Source organism: Lactuca saligna, chromosome 6 (assembly GCF_052625555.1).
Source record: "Lactuca saligna cultivar CGN05327 chromosome 6, ASM5262555v1, whole genome shotgun sequence".
Classification (NCBI taxonomy): domain Eukaryota; kingdom Viridiplantae; phylum Streptophyta; class Magnoliopsida; order Asterales; family Asteraceae; genus Lactuca; species Lactuca saligna.
The window spans coordinates 85,855,066-85,876,613 of NC_136422.1; positions in this window are offsets into that span (position 1 = coordinate 85,855,066).

The following is a 21,548-nucleotide window of genomic DNA, read 5'->3' on the forward strand; positions in this document are numbered from 1 at the left end:
GTTTGGGGGAGCTCACTAAGCTTGGTGCTTACAGTTTCAGTTTGGTTTCAGGTACTTCCGCAAGCAAAGGGAAGATCTCGGGGTGACAGCATCGCACATACCACAGCATAGCTTTTATCCTGGGGATGTCTTTTGATGTTTTGGATTGATGTTGTATGATACAGTTTTCCGCACAATATTTTATTATGTTTTGGGGATACATCGCGTGTGTTTTATGTTATGATACTTATATTATGGGTTTGATTATATTGAAAAACGAAGAGCAGGACATTTCAGATGACAGCAGAGGAGGCGCGAGCGACTCCTGATGTGGTGACGGGTATGAATCTTTCCTTCATCTTTAATTGTTATTATATCGGTTGAGTATTACTTATGTGGGTATGTTCTATTTAGGGTCGTTCTCTGTGAACGGCATTTCTGCTTTGGTATTGTTCGATTCGGGGGCTACCCGATCATTTGTATCACTTGCGCTTAGCAAGAGATTTAGCAGAGCTCCAGGGGAGCTGGATTGTCCATTAGAGGTTGAGATAGCAGATGATAGGACCGTGAGGGTCGGCAGAGTACATAGAGGGTGTTCCCTTCAAATATTTGATAAGCAGTTTTCAGTGGACCTGGTTCCTATTCCCCTGCGTGGGAATAAAGTTATTGTGGGCATGGATTGGCTGAGCCCCAATGGGGTGGTGATTGATTGTGAGCTTCAGCTAGTGAGGGTTTGCACTCCCAGTGGGGGAGAGATAGTGATTCAGGGTGAGAGGCCCCAGCGAGGACCGATCTTTTGTTCCGCCGCAAGGGCGAAGCGCTATGTTCAGCAGGGTTGCGCCGGTTTTGTAGCTTACGTCTTGGATGCCCGGGAGAAGGGCAAGACGACGATTGATGATGTTCCTATTGTTCGTGACTACCCGGATGTGTTTCCCGAGGATTTGCCGGGGATACCTCCAGAGAGGCAGGTTGAGTTCAGGATCGACCTAGTTCCTGGTGCGGCTCCGATAGCCAAAGCACCGTATCGACTTGCTCCCCCTGAGATGCAGGAGTTGTCTACACAGCTTCAGGAGCTGTTAGACAAGGGTTTCAGTGGCCGAGCAGTTCGCCTTGGGGAGCGCCGATCTTATTTGTGAGGAAGAAGGATGGGTCGCATCGTATGTGCATTGATTATCGGGAGTTGAACAAAGTAACGGTGAAGAACCGTTACCCACTTCCGAGGATAGATGACTTGTTTGATCAGCTTCAGGGAGCGTCCTGGTTCTCCAAGATCGATCTACGCTCCGGTTATCATCAGATGAGGGTTAGAGATGAGGATGTACAGAAGACTCGTTTCAGGACCTGGTATGGCCATTATGAGTTCGTGGTGATGCCATTTGGGCTCACCAATGCCCCAGCCGCGTTCATGGATCTCATGAACCGCGTGTGCAAACCGATGCTGGATCGGTCGGTGATAGTGTTTATAGATGACATCTTGGTGTATTCCAAGACACAGGGGCAGCACGAGGAGCACCTGCGGGAGGTGTTGGAGACTTTGAGGAAGGAGAGACTTTTCGCAAAGTTCTCCAAGTGTGAGATCTGGTTGCGCGAGGTGCAGTTTCTTGGTCACCTCGTCAACCAGAAGAGTATTTTGGTAGATCCGGCCAAGATTGAGGCCGTGATGCAGTGGGAGGTCCCGAGGTCTCCATCTGAGATTCGGAGCTTCCTGGGGTTGGCAGGGTATTATCGGAGATTTATTCAGGACTTCTCCAAGATAGCAGTGCCACTCATCCGACTAACCAAGAAGTCGGTGGTTTTTCATTGGGGGCCTGAGCAGCAGGCGGCGTTCGAGACTCTCAGGCAGAGATTGTGCGAGGCTCCGATCCTTACCTTGCCAGAAGGAGTAGAGGATTTCGTAGTCTATTGTGATGCATCGATCACAGGTATGGGAGCAGTATTGATGCAGCGAGGCCATGTGGTAGCTTATGCCTCGAGACAGTTGAAGCCTCACGAGGCTAATTACCCTACCCACGATTTGGAGCTGGGGGCAGTTGTGTTTGCCCTCAAGATTTGGAGACATTACCTTTATGGGGTCCGCTGTACTATATACACGGATCACAAGAGTTTGAGATATCTTATGGATCAGCCAAGTTTGAACATGAGGCAGAGGAGATGGTTAGACGTGCTGAAGGACTATGACTGTGAGATCCTTTATCATCCAGGGAAGGCCAATGTGGTGGCCGACGCCCTGAGCCGCAAGGTGTCGACGGCCCCTATCAGAGATCTGTGTATGAGGATGACAGTGATCACTCCGTTGTTGGAGCGGATCAAGGAGGCTCAGATGGAGGGCCTCAAGGAGGAGAGGCAGAAGTGTGAGAGGATAGTGGGCCGAGTAGCTTCATTTGATTACGACAGTCGGGGTTTGTTGACGCTTCATGGTAGGATATGGGTACCGTACTGGGGTGGGGTACGGCAAGTATTGATGGACGAGGCTCATAAGTCTCGATTTTCTATCCACCCAGGAGCGACGAAGATGTATCGAGATCTTCGATCTGATTATTGGTGGCCCTGCATGAAGCGAGATGTCGCTTGGTATGTGGAGAGATGTTTGACCTGTCGGAAGGTCAAGGCGGAGCACCAGAGACCTCACGGCAAGATGCAGCCGTTAGACATTCCCGTGTGGAAATGGGAGGACATCACCATGGATTTTGTCACCAAACTCCCCAGGACCGCACGCGGGGTGGACTCGATATGGGTAGTAGTGGATCGGTTGACGAAGAGTGCCCATTTTATTCCGATTCAGGAGAGTATTTCGGCGGAAAAGTTAGCCGATATCTATGTGCGAGAGATTGTGGCACCTCATGGAGTGCCGGTATCGGTGGTGTTGGACCGAGATGTTCGTTTCACGTCCAGATTCTGGAAGCGGTTCCACGACGAGAAGGGTACTCGTCTCCATTTCAGCACCGCTTTTCATCCTCAGACTGACGGGCAGAGCGAGAGGACGATTCAGACTCTCGAGGACATGCTTAGGGCATGTGTTTTAGATTTTGGGGGCAGTTGGGATACGTATCTTCCGTTAGCGGAATTCTCGTATAACAACAGTTATCATGCAAGCATTGATCGACCTCCTTTTGAGATGTTATATGGCAGGAAGTGCAGGACCCCGATTTGTTGGGGCGAGGTCGGTCAGCGAGTCATCAGGAGCACCGAAGTGGTGCTCAAGAAAACTGAGTTGATCCAGCAGGTCCGTAGTAGGCTGCAGACTGCGCAGAGTCGGCAGAAGAGCTATGCCGACAGGAGGCGTTCGGACTTGGAGTTCCAGGTGGGCGACATGGTTCTTCTGAAATTCTCACCTTGGAAAGGTGTCATTAGGTTCCGGAAGAGGGGCAAATTGAGCCCCAGATTTATTGGTCCTTTCAGGGTTTTGGCCCGGGTGGGTCGGGTTGCTTATTGGTTAGATCTCCCAGAGGAGCTTAGTCAGATACACAACACCTTCCACGTGTCGCAGTTAAGGAAGTGTTTGGTGGATGAGACGGCAGTCGTTCCCTTAGAGGATATCCAGGTTGATAGCGGCCTGAATTATATCGAGAGACCGGTCGTGATTCTGGAACGGAAGACCAAGACCTTGAGGAACAAGGTAATTCAGCTAGTAAAGGTGCAGTGGCAGCACCGGAAGGGGTCTGAGTGGAAGTGGGAGGCTGAAGAGGAAATGAGAGCGCACTACCCGGAGTTATTTGCAGATCCAGCCGTAGCAGACTTCGAGGACGAAGACTGAGACAAGTGGGGGAGAATTGTAACGACCCGTTCCCGGTATGTTGATTTATTGGTAATTGTAGTGAGTTTTTCAAGAGGGACTCGGCGAGTTCTAGCCTGACTCGCCGAGTAGGGTCGCGCCTGAGGGTACGCGTGAGCCGGGGACTCGGCGAGTCCATCCGTCTGGGTGAAACCCTAAATCCCCGGGTTGCCCACTATTTATACCACCTTATAGCCCCCATCCTCGCCTCCCTCACCCTGAGAACACAGTGAGAGAACCCTAATCCTCCCTTGAAGAGCTTATATGTGTTTTGGTGCCATTTTGTGAAGGTGTGAAGAAGGAGAAGAAGGAAGAAGCAAGGAGAAGTGTTGTAGTGCAAAGATCCAAGGCCAAATCAAAGTTAATTGAGGTATTTTCAGAGTTCCATCTTGTTATATGCTTTAAACTTCCATTAGAGCTCTCCTAAGAGCTAGTTGATGCTTGTTCCAAGCCTTACACTTGCATGAACGTCTTATTAAGTCGAAATAGCTATGGATCTGAATGTTGGGGTATTGCAGAGCCCAGATCTACTGTCTTTTTGGAGTTATATTGCATGATAACCATAGATCTACCCATTTTATGCATCTTTTAGCCTTATTTCCCTTATTCATGAGGTTGTGCACGTAAAGTTGGAAACTTTACGTGGTAAATCAGCATATTGGACTCAGATCTATCAATTGTATGCATTGGATTCAAACAAAATCGAGTAAAAATTAGTTGCATGGCGGCAACTCAGCGAGTCGGAAGAACGACTCGACGAGTTGGGTCGCGAGTCCCGAGTTCTTCAGTTTTATCAGTGTCGAGTGGACGAGGTGAGTTAGAGAGTGGACTCAGCGAGTTGAGGGTGAACTCAGTGATGGAGGGACTCGGCGAGTTGTTCATCAACTCGGCGAGTCCAAGGCAATCTTCTTGGGATAAAGAACAACTCGTCGAGTCTGTTCATACGACTCGGCGAGTCGGATGAAGATTGTCTGAGTTCTTGGATCAAGAGGGTACTCGTCGAGTCGATGCCAGACTCGACGAGTAGCAGTGAGTAAAAGTGAAAAGTGAGAGTAGGACTCGGCGAGTTGGGTGGCCCAACTCGGCGAGTCAGCCCAAAGGAGAGTTGACTTTGACCAAGGGTAAAAGAGTCATTTTACCCCAAGCGCAGTGTTTAGTATTTGATTGAGTGTGTTTATGGACTTGTAGCCGAGGAGATTCAGGAGTAGCCGCCGTTAGCTTTCCGAGCCACACTCAGCAGCCAACTTACGAGGTGAGTTTCCTTCCAGTAGGAACGGGTCTAAGGCCACAATGCCGGCCCGTTCAGTTAGCAGTAGTTTCCGGATTTAGGTCCGATGCAGTAGTTAGTATGTTCGATGCCTTCGTGGTTCGAACAGGATTTGTGTGCTATGTTTTATGTGTTAAGTATTATGTGTTCCGGGCCACGGCCCGATGTAGCATGTCGTATATGTGTTATGCTAGTTGATGTGTTATGCTATGCCATGTTCAGTCAGTCAGTTCCGGACATCGGTCCGATGCAGTTAGTTCCGGACTTCGGTCCGATGCAGGGGACAAGGTCCCAGTCAGTTTCGGACTTCGGTCCGATGCAGTTAGTTCCGGACTTCGGTCCGATGCAGGGGACAAGGTCCCAGTCAGTTCTGGACTTCGGTCCAATGCAGTTAGTTCCGGACTTCGGTCCGATGCAGGGGACAAGGTCCCAGACAGTTCTGGACTTCGGTCCGATGCAGTTCCGGGCTTTGGCCCGATGCAGTGGGCAAGGCCCAATATGTGTTTATGTGTTATTGTATGGTATGTGGTAGTTTGGGGGAGCTCACTAAGCTTCGTGCTTACAGTTTCAGTTTGGTTTCAGGTACTTCCGCAAGCAAAGGGAAGAGCTTGGGGTGACAGCATCGCACACACCACAGCATAGCTTTTATCCTGGGGATGTCTTTTGATGTTTTGGATTGATGTTGTATGATACAGTTTTCCGCACAATATTTTATTATGTTTTGGGGATACATCGCGTGTGTTTTATGTTATGATACTTATATTATGGGTTTGATTATATTGAAAAACGAAAATTTTTGGGTCATGTTTTTGGGTCGTTTCAAGTTGGTATCAGAGCCCTGGTTTGAGGGATTCGGATACACTTCCGGGTGTATCTAAACTCAAACTAAGGGAAATAAAAGATTTTAGTAAAATAAAAATGTGTTACAAAAAGAATTTTGAAAGCACTTAGAAAGAAAGAATTGTTTTTAACAAGATAGAGGTGTGTGCATGCGGTCAGCCGAGCTCAAGTAAGTACTCCCAAATTACCCATACAAGTTATTTGTTCAGTTTCAGTTTCAGTAGAACAACATGCTAGTATAGGGCTAAGGATCTAGGAGAATGCCTTATGTGCCTGCTTATGTGTTACAGCTTTATGAGTATTGCATGCTAGAATTGAGTAGACAGCAGTAGGATAGCCTGTTTAGGTTATGCCTGATAGTATGAGCTTAGCATCCTATGCTAGTGCAGTTTCTTGTTATAAGAATAGTTTTGCCTGAGTCTGTTTCCCTTGTCCGAATGTTGCTTGCTTCGTGCTTGGTGGGGTTCTGAGTAGTGGGAGTTAGCCATTAGGTGAACACGTCACACCACATGTGATCAGGTTTGAATAATCCCAGAGTGCTGGAACTGGCCCTATTGCGCAGCTCTTGTTTGAGTCCAACCGTTGTAGGGACGGATCTTTTACTTGAAGGATTATCTGATCCTCATCACATGTGATGGTGTTTAGGTGGTGGCTAACCGGCATTATGAGGAGACCTACAGCAGCTGAGGACCAGTCGCGTTGAGCTTGAAGTTTCCCTAGGGCAAGCCTAGGATGAGAGTAGCAGAGAATGGCAGTAGTAGAAGTGACTTGGTGGAGTCAAGGCAGTTCTTGAGGAAAGTACGGATAGATGTGGAAGGTAGTAGGGGCCCATACTACTGAAAGCAGAGGATCCGTACTCGAATTAAGGAAGGCCAAGACAAGACCAGGAAGCTAGTAGTAGTATCATGATCCCTTGAGATATTTCAGTGTTCTGATGTTGTTATGATATGTTTCAGAATGGTAGTTTTGCGTCCGAGGCTAGCGGCCGGCAGTTCAGATGCCGGAGGGGGATCAGGATCGGGATCAGGCCCGGAGGCCGGGCAGATGGATGAGCAGACTAGGGAGTTCCTTTCTTCTGAGGTTACCCGCATCATACTAGAACAGACTCCTGTGATCTTCGGTTCGATCAAGGAGGGTATTTTAGAGCTGATGGATGAGAGATTGAGTACTTTCCGTGCTGAGATGGCGGCCGTGATGGGGTCGCGCACACTTACGTTCAGGGAGTTCAGGGCATGCGGGGCTCCAGACTATCATGGGGCGCGGGACCCCATAGCGAGTACCAGATGGTTGGCGAATGTGGCCAACGCTTTCCACACTAGCAGGTGTCCCGAGGGGGACAAGGTCAGATTGGCGTCCTGTCTTCTGAAGGACAGGGCACGGGATTGGTGGGAGGAGGTCGGACATGCCATCGGGGATGACGCGGCATTGGATGCCATGACCTGGGCTGATTTCTCTACCAGGTTCAGGGCGGAGTTTGCACCAGTCATTGAGGTGCAGCAGTTAGCTAGGGAGTTTCAGGACCTTACCCAGACTATAGAGACAGTGGCGGAGATCACCGCCAAGTTCAGGGAGAGGGCCCTTCTTGTTCCTCAGTATGCAGCCGATGAGGAGATGAAGAAGGCCCGTTATCATGAGATGTTGCGGAGTGACATCCGCATGTTTGTGAGCCGGTCCAGTTGTAAAACGCTGGACGACATGATTGCAAGAGCTAGAGAGAGGGAGATTGATCTCGAGATGGAGAAGAAGAGGAAACCGAAGGCGGTTTCGGGTTCAGGTAGTGTGGGCAAAAAGCCCAAGGTTTCAGATCACAGGTCTAGGAGTCAGCAGAGCCACGGTCGGTGTGGCAAGTGTGGGAGATTGCACGAGGGGGCGTGCAAGGCAGGGAGTTCCGGATGCTACAAGTGCGGTCGGACTGGGCATGTGAGTAGAGATTGTACGGCCCCTGCTACTACGGTTACAGCATCAGATCTGATTTGCTTTCAGTGCAATTAGAGGGGACATAAAAGGTCCTAGTGTCCCAGTTTAGCTGCAGCAGGGAAGGTGGTTGCACCTGCCCCTGCCACCTTGAGGATTACGGATGGCCGGCAAGGCCGAGCTGATGCGCCAGTGGCGAAGAGCCGGGCATTTCAGATGACAGCAGAGGAGGCGCGAGCGACTCCTGATGTGGTGACGGGTATGAATCTTTCCTTCATCTTTAATTGTTATTATATCGGTTGAGTATTACTTATGTGGGTATGTTCTATTTAGGGCCGTTCTCTGTGAACGGCATTTCTGCTTTGGTATTGTTCGATTCGGGGGCTACCCGATCATTTGTATCACTTGCGCTTAGCAAGAGATTTAGCAGAGCTCCAGGGGAGCTGGATTGTCCATTAGAGGTTGAGATAGCAGATGATAGGACCGTGAGGGTCGGCAGAGTACATAGAGGGTGTTCCCTTCAGATATTTGATAAGCAGTTTTCAGTGGACCTGGTTCCTATTCCCCTGCGTGGGAATAAAGTTATTGTGGGCATGGATTGGCTGAGCCCCAATGGGGTGGTGATTGATTGTGAGCTTCAGCTAGTGAGGGTTTGCACTCCCAGTGGGGGAGAGATAGTGATTCAGGGCGAGAGGCCCCAGCGAGGACCGATCTTTTGTTCCGCCGCAAGGGCGAAGCGCTATGTTCAGCAGGGTTGCGCCGGTTTTGTAGCTTACGTCTTGGATGCCCGGGAGAAGGGCAAGACAACGATTGATGATGTTCCTATTGTTCGTGACTACCCGGATGTGTTTCCCGAGGATTTGTCGGGGATACCTCCAGAGAGGCAGGTTGAGTTCAGGATCGACCTAGTTCCTGGTGCGGCTCCGATAGCCAAAGCACCGTATCGACTTGCTCCCCCTGAGATGCAGGAGTTGTCTACACAGCTTCAGGAGCTGTTAGACAAGGGTTTCATTCGGCCGAGCAGTTCGCCTTGGGGAGCGCCGATCTTATTTGTGAGGAAGAAGGATGGGTCGCATCGTATGTGCATTGATTATCGGGAGTTGAACAAAGTAACGGTGAAGAACCGTTACCCACTTCCGAGGATAGATGACTTGTTTGATCAGCTTCAGGGAGTATCCTGGTTCTCCAAGATCGATCTACGCTCCGGTTATCATCAGATGAGGGTTAGAGATGAGGATGTACAGAAGACTCGTTTCAGGACCTGGTATGGCCATTATGAGTTCGTGGTGATGCCATTTGGGCTCACCAATGCCCCAGCCGCGTTCATGGATCTCATGAATCGCGTGTGCAAACCGATGCTGGATCGGTCAGTGATAGTGTTTATAGATGACATCTTGGTGTATTCCAAGACACAGGGGCAGCACGAGGAGCACCTGCGGGAGGTGTTGGAGACTTTGAGGAAGGAGAGACTTTTCGCAAAGTTCTCCAAGTGTGAGTTCTGGTTGCGCGAGGTGCAGTTTCTTGGTCACCTCGTCAACCAGAAGAGTATTTTGGTAGATCCGGCCAAGATTGAGGCCGTGATGCAGTGGGAGGTCCCGAGGTCTCCATCTGAGATTCGGAGCTTCCTGGGGTTGGCAGGGTATTATCGGAGATTTATTCAGGACTTCTCCAAGATAGCAGTGCCACTCATCCGACTAACCAAGAAGTCGATGGTTTTTCATTGGGGGCCTGAGCAGCAGGCGGCGTTCGAGACTCTCAGGCAGAGATTGTGCGAGGCTCCGATCCTTACCTTGCCAGAAGGAGTAGAGGATTTCGTAGTCTATTGTGATGCATCGATCACAGGTATGGGAGCAGTATTGATGCAGCGAGGCCATGTGGTAGCTTATGCCTCGAGACAGTTGAAGCCTCACGAGGCTAATTACCCTACCCACGATTTGGAGCTGGGGGCAGTTGTGTTTGCCCTCAAGATTTGGAGACATTACCTTTATGGGGTCCGCTATACTATATACACGGATCACAAGAGTTTGAGATATCTTATGGATCAGCCGAGTTTGAACATGAGGCAGAGGAGATGGTTAGACGTGCTGAAGGACTATGACTGTGAGATCCTTTATCATCCAGGGAAGGCCAATGTGGTGGCCGACGCCCTGAGCCGCAAGGTGTCGACGGCCCCTATCAGAGATCTGTGTATGAGGATGACAGTGATCACTCCGTTGTTGGAGCGGATCAAGGAGGCTCAGATGGAGGGCCTCAAGGAGGAGAGGCAGAAGTGTGAGAGGATAGTGGGCCGAGTAGCTTCATTTGATTACGACAGTCGGGGTTTGTTGACGCTTCATGGTAGGATATGGGTACCGTACTGGGGTGGGGTACGGCAAGTATTGATGGACGAGGCTCATAAGTCTCGATTTTCTATCCACCCAGGAGCGACGAAGATGTATCGAGATCTTCGATCTGATTATTGGTGGCCCTGCATGAAGCGAGATGTCGCTTGGTATGTGGAGAGATGTTTGACCTGTCAGAAGGTCAAGGCGGAGCACCAGAGACCTCACGGCAAGATGCAGCCGTTAGACATTCCCGTGTGGAAATGGGAGGACATCACCATGGATTTTGTCACCAAACTCCCCAGGACCGCACGCGGGGTGGACTCGATATGGGTAGTAGTGGATCGGTTGACGAAGAGTGCCCATTTTATTCCGATTCAGGAGAGTATTTCGGCGGAAAAGTTAGCCGATATCTATGTGCGAGAGATTGTGGCACGTCATGGAGTGCCGGTATCGGTGGTGTCGGACCGAGATGTTCGTTTCACGTCCAGATTCTGGAAGCGGTTCCACGACGAGATGGGTACTCGTCTCCATTTCAGCACCGCTTTTCATCCTCAGACTGACGGGCAGAGCGAGAGGACGATTCAGACTCTCGAGGACATGCTTAGGGCATGTGTTTTAGATTTTGGGGGCAGTTGGGATACGTATCTTCCGTTAGCGGAATTCTCGTATAACAACAGTTATCATGCGAGCATTGATCGACCTCCTTTTGAGATGTTATATGGCAGGAAGTACAGGACCCCGATTTGTTGGGGCGAGGTCGGTCAGCGAGTCATCGGGAGCACCGAAGTGGTGCTCAAGAAAACTGAGTTGATCCAGCAGGTCCGTAGTAGGCTGCAGACTGTGCAGAGTCGGCAGAAGAGCTACGCCGACAGGAGGTGTTCGGACTTGGAGTTCCAGGTGGGCGACATGGTTCTTTTGAAAGTCTCACCTTGGAAAGGTGTCATTAGGTTGCGGAAGAGGGGAAAATTAAGCCCCAGATTTATTGGTCCTTTCAGGGTTTTGGCCCGGGTGGGTCGGGTTGCTTATTGGTTAGATCTCCCTGAGGAGCTTAGTCAGATACACAACACCTTCCACGTGTCGCAGTTAAGGAAGTGTTTGGTGGATGAGACGGCAGTCGTTCCCTTAGAGGATATCCAGGTTGATAGCGGCCTGAATTATATCGAGAGACCGGTCGCGATTCTGGAACGGAAGACCAAGACCTTGAGGAACAAGGTAATTCAGCTAGTAAAGGTGCAGTGGCAGCACCGGAAGGGGTCTGAGTGGAAGTGGGAGGCTGAAGAGGAAATGAGAGCGCACTACCCGGAGTTATTTGCAGATCCAGCCGTAGCAGACTTCGAAGACGAAGTCTGAGACAAATGGGGGAGAATTGTAACGACCCGTTCCCGGTATGTTGATTTATTGGTAATTGTAGTGAGTTTTTCAAGAGGGACTCGGCGAGTTCTAGCCTGACTCGCCGAGTAGGTTCGTGCCTGAGGGCACGCGTGAGCCGGGGACTCGGCGAGTCCATCCGTCTGGGTGAAACCCTAAATCCCCGGGTTGCCCACTATTTATACCACCTTATAGCCCCCATCCACGCCTCCCTCACCCTGAGAACACAGTGAGAGAACCCTAATCCTCCCTTGAAGAGCTTATATGTGTTTTGGTGCCATTTTGTGAAGGTGTGAAGAAGGAGAAGAAGGAAGAAGCAAGGAGAAGTGTTGTAGTGCAAAGATCCAAGGCCAAATCATAGTTAATTGAGGTATTTTCAGAGTTCCATCTTGTTATATGCTTTAAACTTCCATTAGAGCTCTCCTAAGAGCTAGTTGATGCTTGTTCCAAGCCTTACACTTGCATGAACGTCTTATTAAGTCGAAATAGCTATGGATCTGAATGTTGGGGTGTTGCAGAGCCCAGATCTACTGTCTTTTTGGAGTTATATTGCATGATAACCATAGATCTACCCATTTTATGCATCTTTTAGCCTTATTTCCCTTATTCATGAGGTTGTGCACGTAAAGTTGGAAACTTTACGTGGTAAATCAGCTTATTGGACTCAGATCTATCAATTGTATGCATTGGATTCAAACAAAATCGAGTAAAAATCAGTTGCATGGCGGCAACTCGGCGAGTCGGAAGAACGACTCGACGAGTTGGGTCGCGAGTCCCGAGTTCTTCAGTTTTATCAGTGTCGAGTGGACGAGGTGAGTTAGAGAGTGGACTCAGCGAGTTGAGGGTGAACTCAGTGATGGAGGGACTCGGCGAGTTGTTCATCAACTCGGCGAGTCCAAGGCAATCTTCTTGGGATCAAGAACAACTCGTTGAGTCTGTTCATACGACTCGGCGAGTCGGATGAAGATTGTCTGAGTTCTTGGATCAAGAGGGTACTCGTCGAGTCGATGCCAGACTCGACGAGTAGCAGTGAGTAAAAGTGAAAAGTGAGAGTAGGACTCGGCGAGTTGGGTGGCCCAACTCGGCAAGTCAGCCCAAAGGAGAGTTGACTTTGACCAAGGGTAAAAGAGTCATTTTACCCCAAGCGCAGTGTTTAGTATTTGATTGAGTGTGTTTATGGACTTGTAGCCGAGGAGATTCAGGAGCAGCCGCCGTTAGCTTTCCGAGCCACACACTCAGCAGCCAGCTTACGAGGTGAGTTTCCATCCAGTAGGAACGGGTCTAAGGCCACAATGCCGGCCCGTTCAGTTAGCAGTAGTTTCCGGATTTAGGTCTGATGCAGTAGTTAGTATGTTCGATGCCTTCGTGGTTCGAACAGGATTTGTGTGCTATGTTTTATGTGTTAAGTATTATGTGTTCCGGGCCACGGCCCGATGTAGCATGTCGTATATGTGTTATGCTAGTTGATGTGTTATGCTATGCCATGTTCAGTCAGTCAGTTCCGGACTTAGGTCCGATGCAGTTAGTTCCGGACTTCGGTCCGATGCAGGGGACAAGGTCCCAGTCAGTTCCGGACTTCGGTCCGATGCAGTTAGTTCCGGACTTGGGTCTGATGCAGGGGACAAGGTCCCAGTCAGTTCCGGACTTCGGTCTGATGCAGTTAGTTCCGGACTTCGGTCCGATGCAGTTCCGGGCTTTGGCCCGATGCAGTGGGCAAGGCCCAATATGTGTTTATGTGTTATTGTATGGTATGTGGTAGTTTGGGGGAGCTCACTAAGCTTGGTGCTTACAGTTTCAGTTTGGTTTCAGGTACTTCCGCAAGCAAAGGGAAGAGCTCGGGGTGACAGCATCGCACACACCACAGCATAGCTTTTATCCTGGGGATGTCTTTTGATGTTTTGGATTGATGTTGTATGATACAGTTTTCCGCACAATATTTTATTATGTTTTGGGGATACATCGCGTGTGTTTTATGTTATAATACTTATATTATGGGTTTGATTATATTGAAAAACGAAAATTTTTGGGTCATGTTTTTGGGTCGTTTCAATAACCGCACTATTGTTGTCACAGAAAATCTCTATAGGTTCCTTAATAGTTGGTACAACTCCAAGGTCTCCGATGAAGTTCTTTAGCCATATCGCCTCCTTTGCTGCTTCACTCGCTGCTATATACTCTGATTCACAAGTCGAATTAGCCACCGTCTCCTGCTTGGAACTCTTCCAAGAAATTGCCCCTCCATTTAAGGTAAAGATCCAGCCCGACTGAGAGCGGAAATTATCCCTATCAGTCTGAAAACCAGCATCACTATACCCTAATACTCTCAAGTCATCACTACCACCAAGGGTAAGGACCCAATCCTTAGTCCTCCGCAGGTACTTGAGAATGTTCTTTACCGCAGTCCAATGAGCCTTGCCAGGGTTCCCCTGAAACCTGCTGACCATGCTCAAAGAAAATGCCACATCAGGACGGGTACAAGTCATAGCATACATGATTGGGCCAACTGCGGAAGCATATGGTAATTGGCTCATCTCAGCTATCTCTGCCTCTGTACTCGGACTCTGAGTCTTACTCAGTTTGGTATTGCTCTGGATCGGTAAATCTCCTTTCTTGGAATTCTCCATGTTGAACCTTTTCAACACCTTATCCAAGTAGATACTCTGACTAAGTCCAATTAGTCTTCTACTCCTTTCTCTTAATATCCTTATCCCTAGGATATAGGTAGCCTCCCCTAGGTCCTTCATAGCAAAGCACTTCCCAAGCCAGGACTTAACCTCCTGTAAGGTTGGGATGTCATTTACTATGAGTAGTATGTCATCCACATACAGTACCAAGAAGCTAACTATACTCCCACTAGCTATGACATACACGCAAGACTCATCTTCGCTTCTCAAGAAGCCAAACTCTTTTACCTTCTCATCAAAACAAAGATTCCAGCTACGAGATGCTTGTTTTAATCCATAAATGGATTTCTCAAGCTTGCATACTCTATTAGGGTACTCTGCACTGACAAAACCCTCTGGCTGATTCATGTACACTTCCTCAGCCAACTTTCCGTTAAGGAAAGCGGTTTTGACATCCATTTGCCATATTTCATAATCATGAGATGCTGCAATGGCTAACATAATCCTAATAGACTTAATCTTTGCTACCGGCGAGAAGGTTTCATCATAATCAATACCTTGAGTTTGAGTAAAACCCTTCGCAACCAGACGAGCCTTATAAGTACGCACTTTTCCTTCCATGTCGGTCTTCTTCTTGAAGATCCATTTGCACCCGACTGTTTTACGGCCTGGTACATTGTCTACCAAGTTCCAAACTTGATTGTCATACATGGACTGTATCTCGTTGTCCATAGCCTCCTTCCATTTAGCAAACTTCGGGCCTGCCATGGCTTCCTTAACACTGCTAGGTTCATCCAAATTTACCAATGTACTATCACTGATGAACGTATCACCTTTCGTAGTAATATGAAAACCATAATAAAACGAAGGTGTGTTCCTAACCCGTGTGGAACGCCTCGGAGGTACAGACTCGTCAGCTGGATCAACAGGAGCTTCCTCCTCAGGTTGATTGCTAGTGTCTGAGGTTCCTTCACCAATTGATTCTTGAATTTCTTCAAGATCAATCTGCCTCCCACTGTCTCCTTGGCTTATAAATTCTTTCTCGCGAAAGATCCCTCTTCGTGCTACAAAGACCACATTCTCACTGGGTCTGTAGAATAGGTAACCGAAGGATCTCTGTGGGTAGCCGATGAAATGACACCTTTCACTTCGGGGTTCAAGCTTATCATGAGTTTCACGCCTCACGAAAGCTTCGCAACCCCAAATTTTGATGTGGTCCAAATTGGGAACCTTCCCAGTCCACATCTCATGAGGTGTTTTGGTAACCTTCTTTGTAGGGACTAAATTAAGGATATGGGCGGCAGTCTCTAAGGCATACCCCCAAAAAGAGATTGGTAACGAAACTCGACTCATCATAGAGCGAACCATGTCCAACAAAGTTCGATTACGCCTCTCAGCTACACCATTCAGCTGTTGTGTCCTGGGAGGAGTCAATTGCGAGACAATCCCACACTCCTTAAGATAGTCAAGGAATTCGGTGCTAAGATACTCACCACCTCGATCGGATCGAAGCATCTTAATGTTCCTACCCAATTGATTTTCTACTTCCTGTTTGAATTCCTTAAACCTTTCAAAGGTTTCTGACTTATGTTTGATTAAGTAGACATACCCATATCTACTAAAATCATCAATAAAAGTCACATAATACCGATTAGCATCCCTTGTGGCGGTTTTGAATAACCCACATACATCAGTATGTATTAGGTCCAACAAACCTTCACCCCTCTCACGAGTTCCAGTGAAGGGTGATTTTGTCATCTTTCCAAGTAGACAAGATTCACAACCATCATCTGATTTAAGGTCAAGTGATTCCAAGACTCCACTCTTTTGGAGTTGGCCTATGCGTTTCTTGTTTACATGTCCAAGATGACAATGCCACAATGATGCTTTATCTAGGCTAGTAGAAGAATCAATATACAACACATTATTTCCTAAGTTGTCTACAATCGACACAGTTTCATACACACCATCACAAGGTAATGCTTTAAAATAAAACACATTTTTAAAGAAAGCATTAATACCACCACATTCATTATCAAACGAGAAGGTAAAACCTTGTTTGTACAAAGCATGAAAAGAAATAATATTCCTCGCCATTTCGGACGAGTACACACATTTATTCAAATCTAATTCTAACCCATTATTAAGCAACAAAGTATAAACTCTAATCTTGGAAACAGGTGAAGCCTTCCTATTCCCCATGATCAAGTTTATCTTCTCGTGCTCTACATCCTCACTTCTTCTTAGGCCCTGCAAATCAGAACATATGTGAATACCACATCCTGTATCAAGCACCCAAGAGTTAGAGTATGTTGAGTAATTAGACAATATAGTGTAAATACCTGCATAGGTGGGTTTCACTTTCCCATCCTTTAGATCCTGTAAGTACTTAGGGCAGTTTCGCTTCCAGTGTGCCTTTTCATGGCAATAAAAGCATTCAGCATCCTTGGGAATGGCAGAAGGAGTGACAGAACTATTCTTGGTCTTTGATGAGGAGCCTTCAAGAGACTTTCCCTTGGTACCCTTCGAAGGGTGCTTCCTCTTCTTCCCTTTGCCTTGCCCAATAGCTAAAACAGGGGTAGATGTTGGAGTAGGAGTAGTAGAGGTAACAACCGCTTTACCCTTAAGACCAATTTCAACGGTCTTCAAGAGTCCTTGAAGCTTGCTGAGGGTAACTTCCTCCTTGTTCATATGATATGTCATTCGAAAATGATCATAACAAGAAGGCAAGGAGTGCAAAATGATGTCAATTGCCAACTCCTCGGGGATGTTAACATTCAGCTTCAGCAAACGGTCCACATATCTTTGCATCTTTTACATGTGGCCCGTGACGGATTCACCGTCCTTCATGCGGGTAGTTATTATGGAGGAGATTATTTCATACCGCTCCTGACGAGCACTCTGATGGTACCTTTCCATCAGGTCTTGGTGCATCTCAAAAGGGAAGAAATCTTCACATGACTTTTGGAGCTCGGCTGTCATCATGGCCATCATGATACATCCTACCTTAGTAGCATCTCTCTCATGAGTCCTGAATTCAGCGATCTCCTCAGGAGTAGCAGTAGACTCATCAAGTTCTTTTAACTCCTTATCGAGGACATATTCCTTGTCCTCGTAACGAGTAACCATCCTGATGTTCCTAATCCAATCCATGAAGTTGGAACCATCAAATATGACCCTCCCACAAAGATTCATGAGAGAGAAAGAACCAGTTGGGTTAGAGCCTGAAGCATTAGTGTTGGAAGACATCTGAGAGAAGAAAGTAAGTTTAGGTTAGATATTTGTAGGATCCTTAATAAGACACCCAAATGTAATATTAAGGCTAGGATCTAATCACAATATATTACACTTAGAAGAGGGATGCCGTAATCTAAGTAATAATATATTTGAAAGGTAGGTGAATGACGATTCACCAATTTCCACCATGAAAACGAAATGATTTATTAGGTTTAATTGGATTTGAAATTCCTAGATTCTTTTGAGATTCATTGAACTTTTCAATGGCATGTTTCAATCTCGATTGTGCCCTTCAAGTTTTGTGACTAGGATGCCGAGGATCACAAAACAAGGTGTGAATAACCATGCTAATTCACTTGGTACCCTTAATGTTATCACCTAATCAATGTGTCGGTTAACCACACACGCTCCATTGATCTATGACAAACATTAAGTCACCCTTCGTGATCCTTACTAGTCCTAGTTAGTGTGCCGGTTAACCACACACGCTCCACCAACGACTTGGTAAGGTACAAAGTGTGAATTCCATGGACTAGCACCATGTTCACATTTTCCTAAAATAACTAAGATTGGGAATTAAAAGAGTTTAGTTATTTTATAATATTCATTATACTTTTAATGAGGATTTAAAGTCATTGTTCTATCCGTTCGGCTAACGACCCTCCACCGATCAAGCAAGCGGTGGGTGAGAGTATACACCCATTAAGTCGCCATTTTATAGGCAACAACCTTATACCCACCTTATAGACCGGCTTCGTGAATGAGGCCTACTAACGGTAAAACGACTTATTCTTATACATATATATATATATATATAATAATTAACCATTAATGTTATAAATAGTATAAGGGTTGAATTTTAACTATTAAAACTCTAAGGTTTGGAATTAAAGTTTATTAAAGTGTGTGAAACTTTACAAATTCCAAAACTTGAGGGCAAGTTTTGTAACTTTGCAAAACTCTTCATTTCATAACTTATGAATTAAAGGTTCATAAAAATGAAGACTCTTCATTTTCATGTAACTTATGTGTTTTAAGTGTGTGTTAAATAAAAGTGACCTTTGGTAATCCATAACTTGAGGACAAATTATGAATCCCATTAAAACACATAAATGATCAAGAATTAATTCTAAAGAATTCAGCAAATAATTCCTATCATTTTCTAAATTCATAAGAACATGAACATGATCATCAAAAATTCAAGAATTATATGAACACATAAAATCATGGAATTTTGATATATGCTATTGTAAATGGATTAGAACAACCATTACACCAACTAAAATAAGTTTTATAACACCAAAACAATTTAGGGTAATGTTTCTAGTCCATTTCCAGCAGCAAAAGTCGAGAAACTGCATTCTTTCGATCCTACTCGTCGAGTGCATGAACTTACTCGCCGAGTAGGTTGAAGTTTGCCTTGGACTCGTCGAGTCCCCCCAATGGACTCGGCGAGTCCACCATGCTGATAGCAACGATTTCGACTTTTTTCACTATTTTGCATCAAGTATCAAACAAGCAAGCCTTGGCTCTGATTCCACTGTTGGGTTTTGAGCAATCTAACACTTCCTAAGTGTGCATGCAACCCTAATAAACCTTGGATCTATGTTTGTCTAAATACATGCAAAATAATAATTTTCCAAGGTTTATAACCTATCTAACATGGCATGGGGAACATTTCAACATAAAAGAGTTAGAAGAGATTACATACCTTTTGTTGAGTTTGGTTCTAAGGAGTTTGAGGGCCAAGCACCAATAGTGTGAATGCCTCAAATGGAATCACAAACACCACAAACTCTTGGAAAACTTTGAGAGAGTATACACCTTGTATAAAATCGGCCACACACATGCACACACACACACACTAGTTCACTAGTTTTCTCTTAGGCTCCATTTCATGCTCCATAAGCATGCTTATATAGTGTGCATGGTTAGGGTGAAACCCTAATAACCCATGTCTTTTCCTTTCCAAGGATCCATGGGTTAAAAGCTCCATGGATCATCCATGGACTTCCACATAAGCCTAGCCCATTCACAAATGAGTATTAGCCCACACTATATAAAACAAATAGCCCATAATCTAATTAGTCTTTCTTTTAATCTCTAAATTAATTCATAATTAATTTAAGACTAAAACTAATTAAATAACGTAACTTCATATTAATATATTATAACCCATAATATACTAATAAACATATGTGTATAACTCTCATAAAATTATCCATAATAGTTTGGATGAGATGCAACCCAAATGGACCATGCCGGTCGGGTCAAGTATATACCAAATAAGTTATGGACTTAGACACCTTATCCAACAATAACTACAGGACTTAAGGTTGTACACTAGGTAGGTACGGGTGAAGGCGTGTCTCACAAGAGCCTTAACTAAATTTACAAGAACAATGTATTACATTATTTATATCACTTTAAATAATGTTTCGAGTATGTAGTTGATTACAAAATATTGGTGATAAAATACTATTTGTTTTTATCAAGATGTAAGTATTTAATGTTATCAACCCGATTAGTATAAAATGTTGGAAGGCCCAATAAGCATGTAAATGGGTTTTCAAGGCCCAATAAACATGAAATGAATATTCAAGCCCAAATAATCATGTAAATGGGTATTTAAGGCCACATAAACATGGAAAGAATATACAAGGCCCAATAAACATGTAAATGAGTATTTAAGGCCCAATAAGCATGTAAATGGGTATTTAAGGCCGATTTTGTTAAAAATGACATTTTAAGTTCTTTTTTGATAAAAATGACATTTTCGGTCCATTAAGCCAAGGATTCACATTTTAGGCCCATTTTTTTAAAAATGACAATTTAAGTCCATAAAGGACAGAAATTACATTTTAGGTGCAACAAACCGTGAATTTCAAAATAAGGCCCATTTTTATGAAAAATGACCATTTCAGCCCATTAAAACCATGAAGGCCCAAAAGAAGCGCATTTTATCAAAAAAAAAACACTTTTGACCACTACAAAACCGTGATTGTCATTAAAACCCATTTTTATCTAAAAATTACTCTTCTGGTCCTCTCAAAACCGTGAGTATAATAAAAGGCTCACTTTTTGTTTATTTGCCAAATATGGCCCCTCATTAGGTTTTCTTTAGTTTTCAAGTATCCTTTAACATGTTTTATCTTTTAACAACATAATGAGTGACATAAAGTAACTTGTTTTTCCTAAGATCTTCAAGACTTGCAGATATATCGACTTCATGAGTATAAAACATAGTTTCATAACATATTTACACAAAATATCATAAAAATACACACAAGCATTCATAAATACTTAGATTTAACACAAAACTGACTTGTATTCTCCCCTAAAAGTTAGTAAATCACAAAAAATGAGGGGTATGAAGCTCACCTTAGGTGATCGATCGGTTTTGATGAAGAAATGAAAGAGAGCGAAGATGTTTTTGATCTTGGATGCTTCCTCAAGATGAGTTTTCATATCCTAGAGAGTTCTAGGAGCATGATCACGAAAACAAAGTATTTATGAGGAACGATTTAGCATAAAATGGATTGAATCAACTTGAGTTTAGTTATAGACTTACCAAGAATGTGGAGCTTGAAGTGATATTCTTGCAAGCACACACAAACTCACGAAAGTTGATGGAATGATTAGAGGAGTTTTCTTGTGCTAGAGAGCGAGACTATTAGAAAATTTTGAAGTGGAGAGTGAAGAGAGATAGGTCTTCAACCAAGAATAAGAAGAGAAGAGAGGGAGAATCAAAGGTATTACTTCAAGGCTAATAAACTATGCATTATACATGTTGTGTATTGAGCATGGATTACCTCAATACAATAATGAGGTGTCAAAACACTAATCCCTCATTAGCTTTTCTTTTGTTTTTGTCCATAATCGGGAATTAGAGAGGGGGGAAAGAAAGAATAATAAAATAAAAATTATAATTGAATATTAGGCTTGAGTTGAATAGTAATTGAGGTCTTATAGCCCAATAAGAAGTTTTTTAGTCCATTAAGGCCCATTACGAGCCCCAAAAGAGTATAAGAATTGGGTTTCCCACCCAATGTTATTAATTAAGTGGGTTTTCGGCCCATAGAGACAAGTTGAATGGTTTCCGGCCCAATAAGGCCCATGAAAATTTTATGTCAAAATACTATTGTTTTATGAATGTGGGTCCAATTAGGACCCAAATGTGGATTCTTAGCCCAAAAGAACCAATTTGAAGGGTTTATTGGCCC